The sequence below is a fragment of the Bubalus kerabau genome, chromosome 8, assembly GCF_029407905.1.
Source record: "Bubalus kerabau isolate K-KA32 ecotype Philippines breed swamp buffalo chromosome 8, PCC_UOA_SB_1v2, whole genome shotgun sequence".
NCBI classification, from domain to species: Eukaryota; Metazoa; Chordata; class Mammalia; order Artiodactyla; family Bovidae; genus Bubalus; species Bubalus kerabau.
Window position 1 is genome coordinate 118,804,423 of NC_073631.1, and position 13,899 is coordinate 118,818,321.

Sequence of the window (13,899 nt, forward strand, 5' to 3'; positions counted from 1 at the left end):
AATGTGAAGTCAAGTGGGCCTTAGGAAGCATGACTATTAACAAAGCTAGTGGAGGTGATGGAATTCCAGTTGAGCTATTTCAAATCCTGAAAGAGGATGCTGTGAAAGTGCTGCACTCAATATGCCAGCAAATTTGGAAAACTCAGCAGTGGCCACAGGACTGGAAAAGGTCAGTTTTCATTCCAATCCCAAAGAAAGGCAATGCCAAAGAATGCTCAAACTACTGCACAATTGCACTCATCTCACATGCTAGCAAAGTAATGCTCAAAATTCTCCAAGCCAGGCTTCAGCACTACGTGAACCGTGAACTTCCAGATGTTCAAGCTGGTTTTAGAAAAGGCAGAGGAACCAGAGATCAAATTGCCAACATCCACTGCATCATGGAAAAAGCAAGAGAGTTCCAGAAAAGCATCTATTTCTGCTTTATTGACTATGCCAAAGCCTTTGACTATGTGGGTCACAATAAACTATGGAAAATTCTGAAAGAAATGGGAATACCAGACCACCTGACCTGCCTCTTGAGAAACCTGTATGCAGGTCAGGAAGCAACAGTTAGAACTGGACATAGAACAACAGACTGGTTCCAAATAGGAAAAGGAGTACGTCAAGGCTGTATATTGTCACCCTGCTTATTTAACTTATATGCAGAGTACATCATGAGAATTGCTGGGCTGGAAGAAGCACAAGCTGGAATCAAGATTGCCGGGAGAAATATCAATAACCTCAGATATGCAGATGACACCACCCTTATGGCAGAAAGTGAAGAACTAAAGTGTCTTTTGATGAAAGTGAAAGTGGAGAGTGAAAAAGTTGGCTTAAAGCTCAACATTCAGAAAACGAAGATCATGGCATCTGGTCCCATCACTTCATCGCAAATAGATGGGGAAACAGTGGAAACAGTGGCTGACTTTATTTTTCTGGGCTCTGAAATCACTGCAGATGGTGATTGCAGCCATGAAATTAAAAGACGCTTACTCCTTGGAAGGAAAGTTATGACCCACCTAGAGAGCATATTCAAAAGCAGAGATATTACTTTGTCAACAAAGGTCCATCTAGTCAAGGCTATGGTTTTTCCAGTGGTCATGTATGGATGTGAGAGTTGGACTGTGAAGAAGGCTGAGCGCCGAAGAATTGATGCTTTTGAACTGTGGTGTTGGAGAAGACTCTTGAGAGTCCCTTGGACTGCAAGGAGATCCAACCAGTCCATCCTAAAGGAGATCAGTCCTGGGTGTTCTTTGGAAAAAATGATGCTGAAGCTGAAACTCCAGTACTTTGGCCACCTCATGTGAAGAGTTGACTCACTGGAAAAGACCCTGATGCTGGGAGGGATTGGGGGCAGGAGGAGAAGGGGACGACAGAGGATGAGATGGCTGGATGGCATCACCGACTCGATGGACATGAGTTTGGGTAAACTCTGGGAGTTGGTGATGGACGGGGAGGCCTGGCGTGCTGTGATTCATGGGGTCGCAAAGAGTCGGACACGAATGAACCACTGAACTGAACTGAATTGATGTTGAGATGGTTTCTCTTGGTCTAGAATTACCAGCCGTTGCACAGTGAGCACGGAAGTGGGAGGTATTTGCCATAATAAATGTGAGATGCGTCAAAGCAAATTTTCAGCTCGGGTAGAATTTTGTCATCCTAATGAATTCTGAAAACTATTTCAAGTTAACTCTGTTGCTTTGGATTAGTAATTCACTAAATGGTGCCTTAGTGGCTTGCAAGGGTAAATATGATTTCCCAAAGTGCTGAATTCACTCCTACACTGTAACTGAGAGGATCAAACGTAATGGAAAGTAATGATAGTCTTAACTCAAAGAGACAACAACAAGGTAAACCCTTGCTCTTCTTCTTCCTCCTTGATTAACATTTCCTACACAGAATTTTGCCCAAAACAGCAGTACAGTAAATCAAAGCATGTTAAGGGAGAAAGGATTACTGTTTTAGCAACAGATTCCCCCTTCTTGACTTAAATAGAACAACCACCCATGTTAGATGTGAGGCTGTTTGTGTTCAGGTCTTCTATTTGGTGTGGAGAATCTACCTGACAGCTTTGCTTCCGACTTTGTTTTTCAATAAAAATTTTAAAGCAAGTCTCACCAGGTTATACCCACCAACTCCCTCCTAAGGCAGGTGGATTTAGGGATGGTTATCAGCATGGCGTACATGATGCAGTGTATACACTTAATGTGCAGAGGTGAGGGAGCAAGAGGAAGCTTGCCTTGTGTACATTTTAAGCTGGTAATTATCGACAAGCATGCAGTTTGGTTCATCTTAGATGCAGCTGGGCTATTCTGCACTGGTTAAAAATCAGAACGGGCTTATGAAAATAAGTAGCCTGGTGTGAGTTACTTTTAAAAATTAGTATTTTTTTCTCTTTCCTGCTTAAAAAAAAACAGATGCAGGAAAGAGGAAATTTAGGCATGCATGAACTCTTTCTTGCTGTCCCGCAGAGAAGCCTGTTGTGGAAGCCAGAACCCAGGGCTTTTCGATGGAAGGTGCCCTCAACCTGAGAACTACAGAAGGTGAAGCTTGTACACCTGGTGGAGCATTTCATGTCTAATAATATGTGGTGAACTGCCATGAAAAGTGAAATTGGCTCAGTGACGTCCAACTCTTTGCGACCCCATTGGCTATACAGTCCATGGGATTCTCCAGGCCAGAATACTGGAGTGGGTAGCCTTTCCCTTCTGCAAGGGATCTTCCCAACCCAGGGATCGAGCCCAGGTCTCCCGCATTGCACGTGGATTCTTTACCAGCTGAGCCACCAGGGAAGCCTGTGAATTGCATGGGGAGGGGAAAGACAGACAGACACGCAGGCAGGAGACGCCAGCTCAGAAGGCTTACTTGCTTTGTCTGTTTTCATTGATACCCCTCAGTGACTGCTGAGGCCCATGATAGTGAAAAACAGGGCTCACCCAGGAGGCCAGACAGGAAGACACTGGATGCGAGTGGTTATATCCAGTTCTCAAGGCCCCAGGTTGACAAGATGGCCAGGTGCACCCCAGAATGTGGGTGGGTATATTTTTTTTTCCAGGCAAAGTTCTCACTTATATTTTATTTTATTTATTTATTTTAAAAATTTCTGTTAGAGTCTAGTTGATTTGCAATGTTGTGTTAGTTTCAGATGTACAGCAAAGTGAGTCAGTTTTACATATACATGCAGTTTTTTTCAGATTCTTTTCCCATATAGGTCTTTATGGAGTATTGTGTAGATCCTTATTAGTTATCTATTTTGTGTATAGCAGTGCATATATATCAATCCCAATCTCCCAGTTTATCCCGTTCCCCCCATCCCTTGGTAACTATGTTTGTTTTCACAGCTGTGATTCTATTTGTTTTGAAAGTAAGTTCATTTGTACCATTTTTAAAGATTCCACATATAAGCAATATCATGTGATATTTGTCTTTCTATGTCTGACTTACTTCACTGAGTATGACAACCTCTGGGCCCATCCATGTTGCTGCAAATGGCATTATTCCATTCTTTTTTATGGTTGAGTAGTATTCCATTAGGCTTCCCCATTGTATATATGTATCACATCTTTATTTATTCCTTTGTCGATGAACATTTAGGTTGCTTCCATGTCCTGGCCATTGTAAATAGTGTTGCAGTGACCACTGGTGTGTATATACCTTTTTGAATTATGGTTTTCTCTGGTTTCAATGTTGCAAGATGATAAGTTCTAGATTCTGTTGTACAACAATGTGAATATATTTAACAGTACTGAATTATACTTTTTAGAGTTGTTAAGATGGTAAACTTAATATTCTGTGCTTTTAGTTCAGTTCAGTCCCTCAGTCATGTCCGACTCTTTGCAACCCCATGAATCGCAGCACACCAGGCCTCCCTGTCCATCACCAACTCCCGGAGTTCACCCAGACTCACATCCATTGAGTCAGCGATGCCATCCAGCCATCTCATCCTCTGTCGTCCCCTTCTCCTCCTGCCCCCAATCCCTCCCAGCATCAGAGTCTTTTCCAATGAGTCAACTCTTCGCATGAGGTGCCCAAACTACTGGAGTTTCAGCTTTAGCATCATTCCTTCCAAAGAAATCCCAGGGCTGATCTCCTTCAGAATGGACTGGTTGGATCTCCTTGCAGTCCAAGGGACTCTCAAGAGTCTTCTCCAACACCACAGTTCAAAAGCATCAATTCTTCGGTGCTCAGCCTTCTTCACAGTCAACTCTCACATCCATACATGACCACTGGAAAAACCATAGCCTTGACTAGATGGACCTTTGTTGGCAAAGTAATGTCTCTGCTTTTGAATATGCTATCTAGGTTGGTCATAACTTTCCTTCCAAGGAGTAAGCATCTTTTAATTTCATGGCTGCAGTCACCATCTGCAGTGATTCTGGAGCCCAGAAAAATAAAGTCTGATACTATTTCCACTGTTTCCCCATCTATTTCCCAGGAAGTGATGGGACCGGATGCCATGATCTTCGTTTTCTGAATGTTGAGCTTTAAGCCAACTTTTTCACTCTCCTCTTTCACTCTCATCAAGAGGCTTTTGAGCTCCTCTTCACTTTCTGCCATAAGGGTGGTGTCATCTGCATATCTGAGGTTATTGATATTTCTCCTGGCAATCTTGATTCCAGCTTGTGTTTCCTCCAGCCCAGCGTTTCTCATGATATACTCTGCATATAAGTTAAATAAGCAGGGTGACAATATACAGCCTTGACGTACTCCTTTTCCTATTTGGAACCAGTCTGTTTTTCCATGTCCAGTTCTAACTGTTGCTTCCTGACCTGCATACAAATTTCTCAAGAGGCAGATCAGGTGGTCTGGTATTCCCATTTCTTTCAGAATTTTCCATAGTTTATTGTGATCCACACAGTCAAAGGCTTTGGCATAGTCAATAAAGCATAAATAGATGTTTTTCTGGAACTCGCTTGCTTTTTCCATGATGCAGTGGATGTTGGCAATTTGATCTCTGGTTCCTCTGCCTTTTCTAAAACCAGCTTGAACATCAGGAAATTCACAGTTCACGTAGTGCTGAAGCCTGGCTTGGAGAATTTTTGGCATTACTTTGCTAGCGTGTGAGATGAGTGCAATTGTGCAGTAGTTTGAGCATTCTTTGGCATTGCCTTTCTTTGGGATTGGAATGAAAACTGACCTTTTCCAGTCCTGTGGCCACTGCTGAGTTTTCCAAATTTGCTGGCATATTGAGTGTAGCACTTTCACAGCATCCTCTTTCAGGATTTGAAATAGCTCAACTGGAATTCCATCACCTCCACCAGCTTTGTTCGTAGTGATGCTTTCTAAGGCCCACTTGACTCCACATTCCAGGATGTCTGGCTCTAGGTCAGTGATCACACCATCGTGATTATCTGGGTCTTGAAGATCTTTTTTGTACAGTTCTTCTGTGTATTCTTGCCACCTATTCTTAATATCTTCTGCTTCTGTTAAGTCTGTACCATTTCTGTCCTTTATCGAGCCTATCTTTGCATGAAATGTTCCCTTGGTATCTCTAATTTTCTTGAAGAGATCTCTAGTCTTTCCCATTCTATTGTTTTCCTCTATTTCTTTGCATTGATCGCTGAAGAAGGCTTTCTTATCTCTTTTTGCTATTCTTTGGAACTCTGCATTCAGATGCTTATATCTTTCCTTTTCTCCTTTGCTTTTCACTTCTCTTCTTTTCACAGCTATTTGTAAGGCCTCCCCAGACAGCCATTTTGCTTTTTTGCATTTCTTTTCCATGGGGATGGTCTTGTTCCCTGTCTCCTATACAATGTCATGAACCTCCATCCATAGTTCATCAGGCACTCTATCTATCAGATCTAGGCCCTTAAATCTATTTCTCACTTCCACTGTATAATCATAAGGGATTTGATTTCGGTCATACCTGAATGGTCTACCTGAATGGTCTAGTGAATGTTGACATTGACTCTTGCCATCTCTTGTTTGACCACTTCTAATTTGCCTTGATTCATGGATCAATAACACACACACACACACAAACTCAGCCTCTAACTCAGCACCTTTTGCCTGCCCATATGGAAGTCACTTGTGACGTGGTTGGAAAATTTCAATATTGGTGATGATTTAAGACATAAATATTTGCAGATTGCAAGCAATAGAGGAATACATTGGTACATGTCAACGGCTTATAACTGTACCTGGTCCATAGTCAGTATCAACAAACCTACTTGTAAAGTGGCCAAGCATAATGCTGATCATTTATAGTCTTGAATGCAGACCCATTCTTTTGAAAACAATATCAGAAATACTCTTACAATATAGATAGACAGAGATGACTCATCTTCAAATCCCTCCTGTCATCTCTGATGACACTGAGTTGGGAGAGGATTTCAGAATGATCGCCAGACCCTTGCAGAGAGAGGGGGCTTGACGGAAGAGAAGAAAGGGTAACTGCAGCCTTGCCAAAGTTGGTCGACGACATGAAATCCTCTACAGGGTTCACAGCTCGTGGGGATGTTGCAGAGCCTTCTATCAGACTCTGGATGTGTAAGAGACTCAAACTTCTTCCTAGAGAGAGGAGGTGATTCCTGTAGCTCCAACTCAGGCTCTGTTGGCCAGGACGGACGAGGACCATCCCACAAGTTTCAGTCAGGACTGACACATTGCGAGCTTTTGGGAAGACAATGTGAGCTCTTTCTGCAGGTTCTGAGAACCACCTCTTGAGGCAAAAGGTCACATGCCCCTCAGCTAACAGAGATACAGATGTGGAAAAGCTGTGCCTTGGAAAATAGCACACTCCACAGACACCTGGGGGAGCACTGCTCAGTTTTGGTTTGAAACCATTTCTAAAACAGCAACTGGAAGATTACACATGCTCAAATGTTCATACTCTTGGTTTTTCTTTGAAGAAATATGACTGTTTCATGATAGACTCCTCTAGGAATGCAGAAACTTAGGTGTATCAGAGGTTGGTAAGGTGTGGAGATGTTTTAATGATTGGTGCAGGTATCACAGAAGATGAAGGAGCAGGAGATGCAGTCCATCTGGAGTCAGCATCCATTCCTCCTTCAGGGTCCAAAGAATGCAGGTGCTAGTCCTGTCTCCTGTAAGAGAGGCACACGATAAAAGCATGGACTGGGAAGAGCAAGAAACTGCTGAAAGTGTGTGGATGGTGTGGACACGACCATCAAATGCAAACCTGTATGGCCCAATAACCAAGGACAATTATAGACAGCAGATGAGTCACCGATTTCTTCTATCTCCAGAGCTCACTCTATAGGCGCAGAATGATAGCTAATGCGCTGCACATGGAAATAAGGTGAGCTGGATCAAACAGTTTTCCCCTATAATGAGGTTTCGTATCATCCCTCCAGTCTGTCCTGAGTGAAGAGGAGTGGTCAGTGATCTAGGAGAATCCCTTAGCAGACCCAGCTTCCAGGCTGACTTGAATTCTCTTTCTGCTCTACTCAAACTGGGGTCTGAGCCCTTTATTTTATTTTTATTAAAAGGGTCACAAACTATACTCAAATGTGAGAAATTTTGTTCAACAGTTTCATCACTTTGAAGATTCATGATGCAAACCAATATATTAAAACTCAGAGCATGTTTTTGGCATAAAGAAACGAGTTTAGTGTAGTTCAATCAACTTTCCCAAATGTATATAGACTCAGAACACGCTTTTACCACAGCACATTATAAATACTATTTGGATCAGTTTCTTCAGAAACATTGAATTAAGTAAACCCCCAAGTCCTCAAGCTCATTCAGTTGCCTCCATACTCAGACCCTCAAATCAATCTAATCTTATCTACTACTGATATTCTGTGGAAATCTTCAGATGGGGAGAGAAGGTTGTTTCATTTTCCTGAAATTCTATGTCTCTCTCTCTTTTTTTTTTGGCCAATATTTCAAGTTCAAGGGTCGGTACTGCATCTTTGTTCAAGTTATAATTCTCCCAGGAATTTCTCTCTACCATTAGCACTTAAACTTTAATGTACAAATTAAGTGCTTATCGTCTATAAAGGCTTTCCTAATTTCTTTCGTTATTTTGTTAATAATAATGGTTAACACTTCATAAACATTTGCTATGCACCATTAAACTCTACCTAAAGCCCTTCTTATGCATTATTTCACTTAGCTATTAGTATTCTATGAAGATCCCCTGGAGGAGGGCATGGCAACCCACTCCAGTATTCTTGCCTGGAGAATCCCATGGACACAGGAGCCTGGCGGCCCCATTCTGTAGAGTCACAAAGGGTTGGACACGACTGAAGCGACTCAGCACGCGTGCACATTCTGTGAAGGTGGGTGTGTGATAAACTCTCGACCTCAGCCTCCTGACCTGTAAAACGAGCCTGAAAGTCCCGACCTGAGGCCCGCAGCTGATAAGAATTCAAGCTCACTTCCCTGTGACCTCACAGCCTGCCCGCTAACCACTGTGTTCATCACACAAAAATTATTCTCTCATCCGAATCCCTGCAAAGGTTTTGATCAGCTGCTTTTGGAATTTTGCTATTTAGTAACTTGAAAATTCTCTGCCTTATAATTAATAAGTTTCAAATTCAGAGATTAAGTCAAGATGGTAGGAATCTCTCAAAAAATACTTGCTGTGTCTTCCAGGTAGTTGGAGGTGGGGGAGGGGGTGGGGTGTGGTCAATGGCAGCTTCCTAAATGCACATCTCACCGCAATACAAAAGAAGAGTCTATAAAATCACACAAAGCCCGGGGCATCGGCACAACTAGAAGACAATGGAGGCAGGAACTTCAAGTTGTTTTTAAGTAAAAGTAAAATCTCAGTAAGCCATCTCTCAGACTCTTTTGCAAACCTTCTTCGTAGGCAAAGGCAGTCTGATTCAAGAAACAAAAGAACACAAAACAAAAATGTTGCCCAGAAGAGAGAATAAGGGAATGAGCAGCAGCCACAACCATAATGATAGTTAACCTAATTGTGAAAATACTGGAAAAAATTGTGCTAGTAGACCATAGCACTGATTACAGGGAAGAGACTTAAAATATATGTGATTCGAGGTGGTAGTCTTCAAAAAGCAGTTTCTGCTGAGAAAAAGACAAAAAACAAGGGATAGGCACTTTTGGGGTTTGGGTGGGAAAAATAAAAGGAACAAAAGTAAAAGTTAAGGTCCTGCAAGACCAAAAGTAATATAAAAAATAGAGGGTGCAAACCACTCCATGCCTCGATAAGAAGCTCATGCATTAAGGAAACGAGACTCAACAGGCAGAAGATGACATCATGCCATGAGAGTAGAAATCTTGTAAACCAAAAAAAAAAAAAAGAAATCTTGTAAACCACCACAAATATGCAAAATGAATACTGTGGAACTGAATAAGTCTATACAAGTTTAGTTCAGCCGTTCAGTCGTATTACCACAAAAATATAAAAAAATGAGAATAACACATTCCCATTGATGGAACAACTTCATTAGAGACACCCATGAAACAAAACTGTAAGACCTGCTCCAAGTGAATTAAAGATTTTCCAACACTTATAATATGAAGAACCACCTTGAATCAGAAATAAAAAATTAAAAACAAAATGGACAGAAAAACAAAGAAATGAAGAGAGTAATAAGAGGCATTGAAGAAATGCAAGAAAACAATGCAAAAATAAGATAAAGAGGGAGTAAAAAAGAATCAAACAGAAAGAGGTTTGTTTGTTGGGAAGATCAACAAAGAAGAAGCATGTACATAACCAAAGTCACAGATATAGAAAACAATGGAGCAGAGTTAACATGTCAATTGTAAACCCAGAAAACTTTATAGATACAAAAAAGACCTGAAATTTATCATTGAAAGGGTTCACTGGTTTCCTTAGAAAACAGAGTGAATGATTAGATTCACAATATATCCCAGTAAAACTATTAGACCTCAAAGACAAAGAAAAACCTTTCAAAGTTTTCAGGTAAAAAAGATTAAAATAACTTACAAGAGCAAAAAAGTTAATCCATAATTAGAATTCTCAACACAACATTAAAAAAAATACCAAAGCAACAATGGAGCAGATTTTTTTCCAAAAAACTCAGTGAAAGAAACTGAAAGAAATAAAGGCCCTTTATTTTATTTTTAATCAAACTGTCTGTGAATCCTCAAGACTATAGCCAGTGGTTCCAGACACTCAACAGTATGGGGAGCCGTGTGCCATGACCGCTTCTTGAGGAATTCAAGAGAGGAGGAGCTTCATCTCCAAAGAGAGGGCTGGAAAAACTCAAGCAACAGAGAACACAAGGGGAATGGAAACAACGAGAGACATCAGGTTGCGCTCCTAGTGTCAAAGCAGAACTGACACCTAAAAGCATTCAATACGACAAGCAAGAACATTCTAAAATGCTACAGAGGTAATATGTAATAAAGACATGATGTAATTACATTAATTGGTGTGTGTGTGTATATATATATATATTAGCCAATTAACCACTGTTAGGGAGCAACAATTACAGAAGAAGCAGGGAGCTAGAAATTACAACATGTAGGAGATGTTAGGCTGCAGTCCATGGGGTCCCGAAGAGTCGGACACGACTGAGCGACTTCACTTTCACTTTTCATTTACATGCATTGCAGAAGGAAATGGCAACCCACTCCAGTGTTCTTGCCTGGAGAATCCCAGGGACGGGGGAGCCTGGTGGGCTGCCGTCTATGGGGTCACACAGAGTCGGACACGACTGAAGCGACTTAGCAGCAGCAGCAGCAGGAGATGTTACTATATCACTTTCGGTAAGGACAGATCAAGCTGACAAACCAGAAGGATGCAGAAGACTTCAGTGACAAGGGGCTGCTCACAGTGCAGGAAGGAATGCAGACTGGCAGAAGGAAAATAGCTGCCTTGCTGTTGTGACTGAGGCCTCAGACAGTCCTGCAAGGAGCTGGGCTGTCTCTTTAGGTTTCTCCCAGCTTGAGACAAGGGGGGCTCAGTCTTCGGGTTTCTCCATCAACAAGTCCTTGACCAACAAGTCCCCGAGGTCATAACCTCCGGTAAGGCAGTTCCATGTGGCCGAGGGCAATTCCTAATGACCTTGAATCTCATCTGAAAACCTCTGCCTGCGTTCCAACGGGAGTAGGGAGCCACTGCGTGTTCTTGAGGGGGAGAAGGGTAGTATAGAAGATACTTAGAGGACATATTTTTGTCTGTCCTTTACACTAAGTGGAATAATCGGAAAGGATCTGAGTTCCATGCCTGCAGTCAGTATATGGGTCTACGTGGAGCAGTCCTTCATGCCGAGCTGCCTTTTTTACATCTGCAGAGTTAACATTTCCAATCATGCTTAGTTATCGCCCCTAAAGACAACTCTCCATGACAGTGCGTTTGTCTGCTGCTGGTTAGGCAAATGGCAAACCGAGGCGCCTGCTCAGGGAAATTAATGCCCTCGTTTGTCATCAGCCTGCAGAGCGGAAGCACTGGTTCCCTTTCTTGCTGATTGAGGAATGGTTTTGAAGAGGAAAACTGATGGGTCAAATGCTTCTCCTAGAAGGGAAAAGTGATAAAAGGAATTGACTACCCAAATCTCACTCGTGTCAATGAGATGGTATTTCTGCTCACATTTAATGAGCTTGTCAAAATAAATAAGGAGGCGTGGTCACTGTGGGTGGTGGGAGCCAGGTCCTTAGTGGAGGAAATCAACCTGGAGGTGGAGGGTCTGTTTCTGCTCCAGCCAGGCAGGTCTCCAATCTCACTCACTTCTTTGTCTTGCTTAGCAGGCAAGCTCCTGTCTGCCTGGGCTACAAATCCTGTACGTCTTCAGGGGCCAACTTCCGTCTCTTGTCTTGGAAGTCAGAGTGTCCTTCTCTGAATTTCTACCATCTGTATCTGGGCTGTGCAAGTTGGCACTTAGCTGACGTCGTGTCTTCTTTCTTGTGTGATTCTCACAGTGTCCTCTGTGTGTTAGCCTTACCATTTAGATGATCTGACTTTTTGCGGCCATTGATCAGGTCTTACAGAAGACCTGTATTCTCTCTCCTGCATGGAGCACCACGCTGGGGAAACGATAGAGATGTCACACATAGCTGGTGATTGGTCAGACCTGGAAGGAGTAGCTTTTTGCTGCCCAGCGGCCATTGTTTCCCTTTCTAAAAATAATACCATGGGGTAATAGTCCCAAAGATTTGAGAGGTCACTCAGTCCTCTGATATCGACCCTGAGTTTTTTGTGAGATTGATCATTCTTTAGGAATGATCAGTTAACCTCATTCTGGTTTGGCATAGTGATTGGTGGTTGGTTCAAGGATGGGTAGGTAGCCTAAGACAACATCATCAGGGTAAACCTCAGAGCCTTATCTGGGATGTGAGTTCAGTACTATACCCTGTGTATATCCTTGGGAGCTACTAGTAACCATCATGTGACCACGAGGAGAACCAGCATTAAAATAAAGGCAGAGTAGAGAGAGGTGTGAAAACAACATTGAACTGCTGGACTGAAGCCTGCCTGTGGACTTTCCAATTGAAGATCTTTACTATTTAAACTGGTTTGAATCATATCTTTGTTTTGGCTAACCAAACAGATGCAGGAGATCCTTCATAAATATTTCCAGGCCACTGAACCGTCATCCTTATTAACAGGGGCATTTTATATCTCCTTGGAGATCAGAATCATGTTTGAACAGCTTTCTTTTCATAATTCTCATATTTAGTTGCTTTCAGGAGGAGAAAATCACAACATTCTTTCAAGCTTGTGTTGTTTGGTTGTGCAGTTGTGTCCAACTCTTCGTGGGCCCATGGGCTGCAGTACGCCAGGCTCCCCTGTCCTCCCCTGTCTTCCAGAGCTTGGTCAGATTCATGTCCATTGAGTCGGCGATGCTGTCTGACCATGTCCTTCTCTGCCACCGCTTCTCCTTTTGGCCTCAGTCTTTCCCAGCATCAGGGTCTTTTCCAATGAGTTGACATCTTGCATCAGGTGGCCAAGTACTGGATCTTCAGCTCACAGGGAAAACTAGGGATTAAGGAGAATAAAATGAAAAGCGAGCCCCCCCAAGTTCCACACTCTCTCCCTTCCCGGGAGGCCTCTTGGAACTTTTGAGGAATATGGAGAAAGCAGCAGAGGGGGACGGGGTGACCGCAGATTAGTTTTTGATCTTTTCCAGGTTTTTCTACTCTCTCTTCAACTGCTCCAATCTCAATTCAGACAAGGGGCCTCTTTCCCCCTCTTTAACCAGAAGTCTCATCCTACATTCTGCCTCCACTGTCCACGCCATTCATAAGCCAGACACACAGGCTTCACACCATCTCTCATTACACTTCAATCAGTCTCAGAACTATTGATGTTTTGGGCTGGACGACTCTCTGTTGTGGACGATGGTTACCAGCAGTCTTGGCCATCATCCATTAGACGCTGGTAGCCCTTCTTCCTCTTTCTAGGGTTTGACAACAAAAATGCTTACAGGCATTGCCAAATGTCCACTGGGGGCAAAATCACCACCCCCCTCCATCCTGTTGAGGATCTTTGCCCCACAGGGAGTATTCGGGGGTACAAAGTTGGAAAGACCACTCACCTCTTGTGGCTCCTCTTTGGAGATTCTGAGTTTTCATTAGCACCCTGAATCTGTTGACTCAGCATCTCTGTGAAAAGACGGAAGAATCAAGACCCTTGGGGCTCTCAGAAGTAGGACCCAACTCAATGCATCTCGTGTCAGGCTGAAGCTATGCTCGCAGATAATGATTCAACCATCTATCGAAGCTGCATTACCAGCCACAAATCTTTGTTGCAAAGCAAGAAAACATTTGTTCTGTCTTAGGAAAAGAGCAGTAGGGTCATAACCACCATTTGCTGAGCACCTACGATGTCCTACTACGTCCATCATCGAATGCTGTGTGTTTATCCAAACTAATTGTCACAGAGGTGCTCCAAGGCCAGCATTATTACTCCACTTGATCGACTCAGAATGTAACCTCGTGAGCGCAACACGAACTCCTGGTTGCAGGTTGTTGCAGCCGAATGGGAGATGCACAAGGCCAGCAGCCTTGGGAGGGGGC

The 13,899-nt window shown here is 42.9% G+C and overlaps 1 long non-coding RNA gene across 1 annotated transcript; it reads left to right on the plus strand.

The window, feature by feature from the left end:
* The first annotated feature begins 7,202 nt into the window (after positions 1-7,202).
* Positions 7,203-10,277, plus strand: LOC129658780 (uncharacterized). Its single transcript, XR_008717515.1, has 3 exons — positions 7,203-7,243; positions 8,063-8,228; positions 10,031-10,277. It is a non-coding gene; the product is annotated as an uncharacterized LOC129658780 (long non-coding RNA).
* The last annotated feature ends 3,622 nt before the right edge of the window (positions 10,278-13,899 follow it).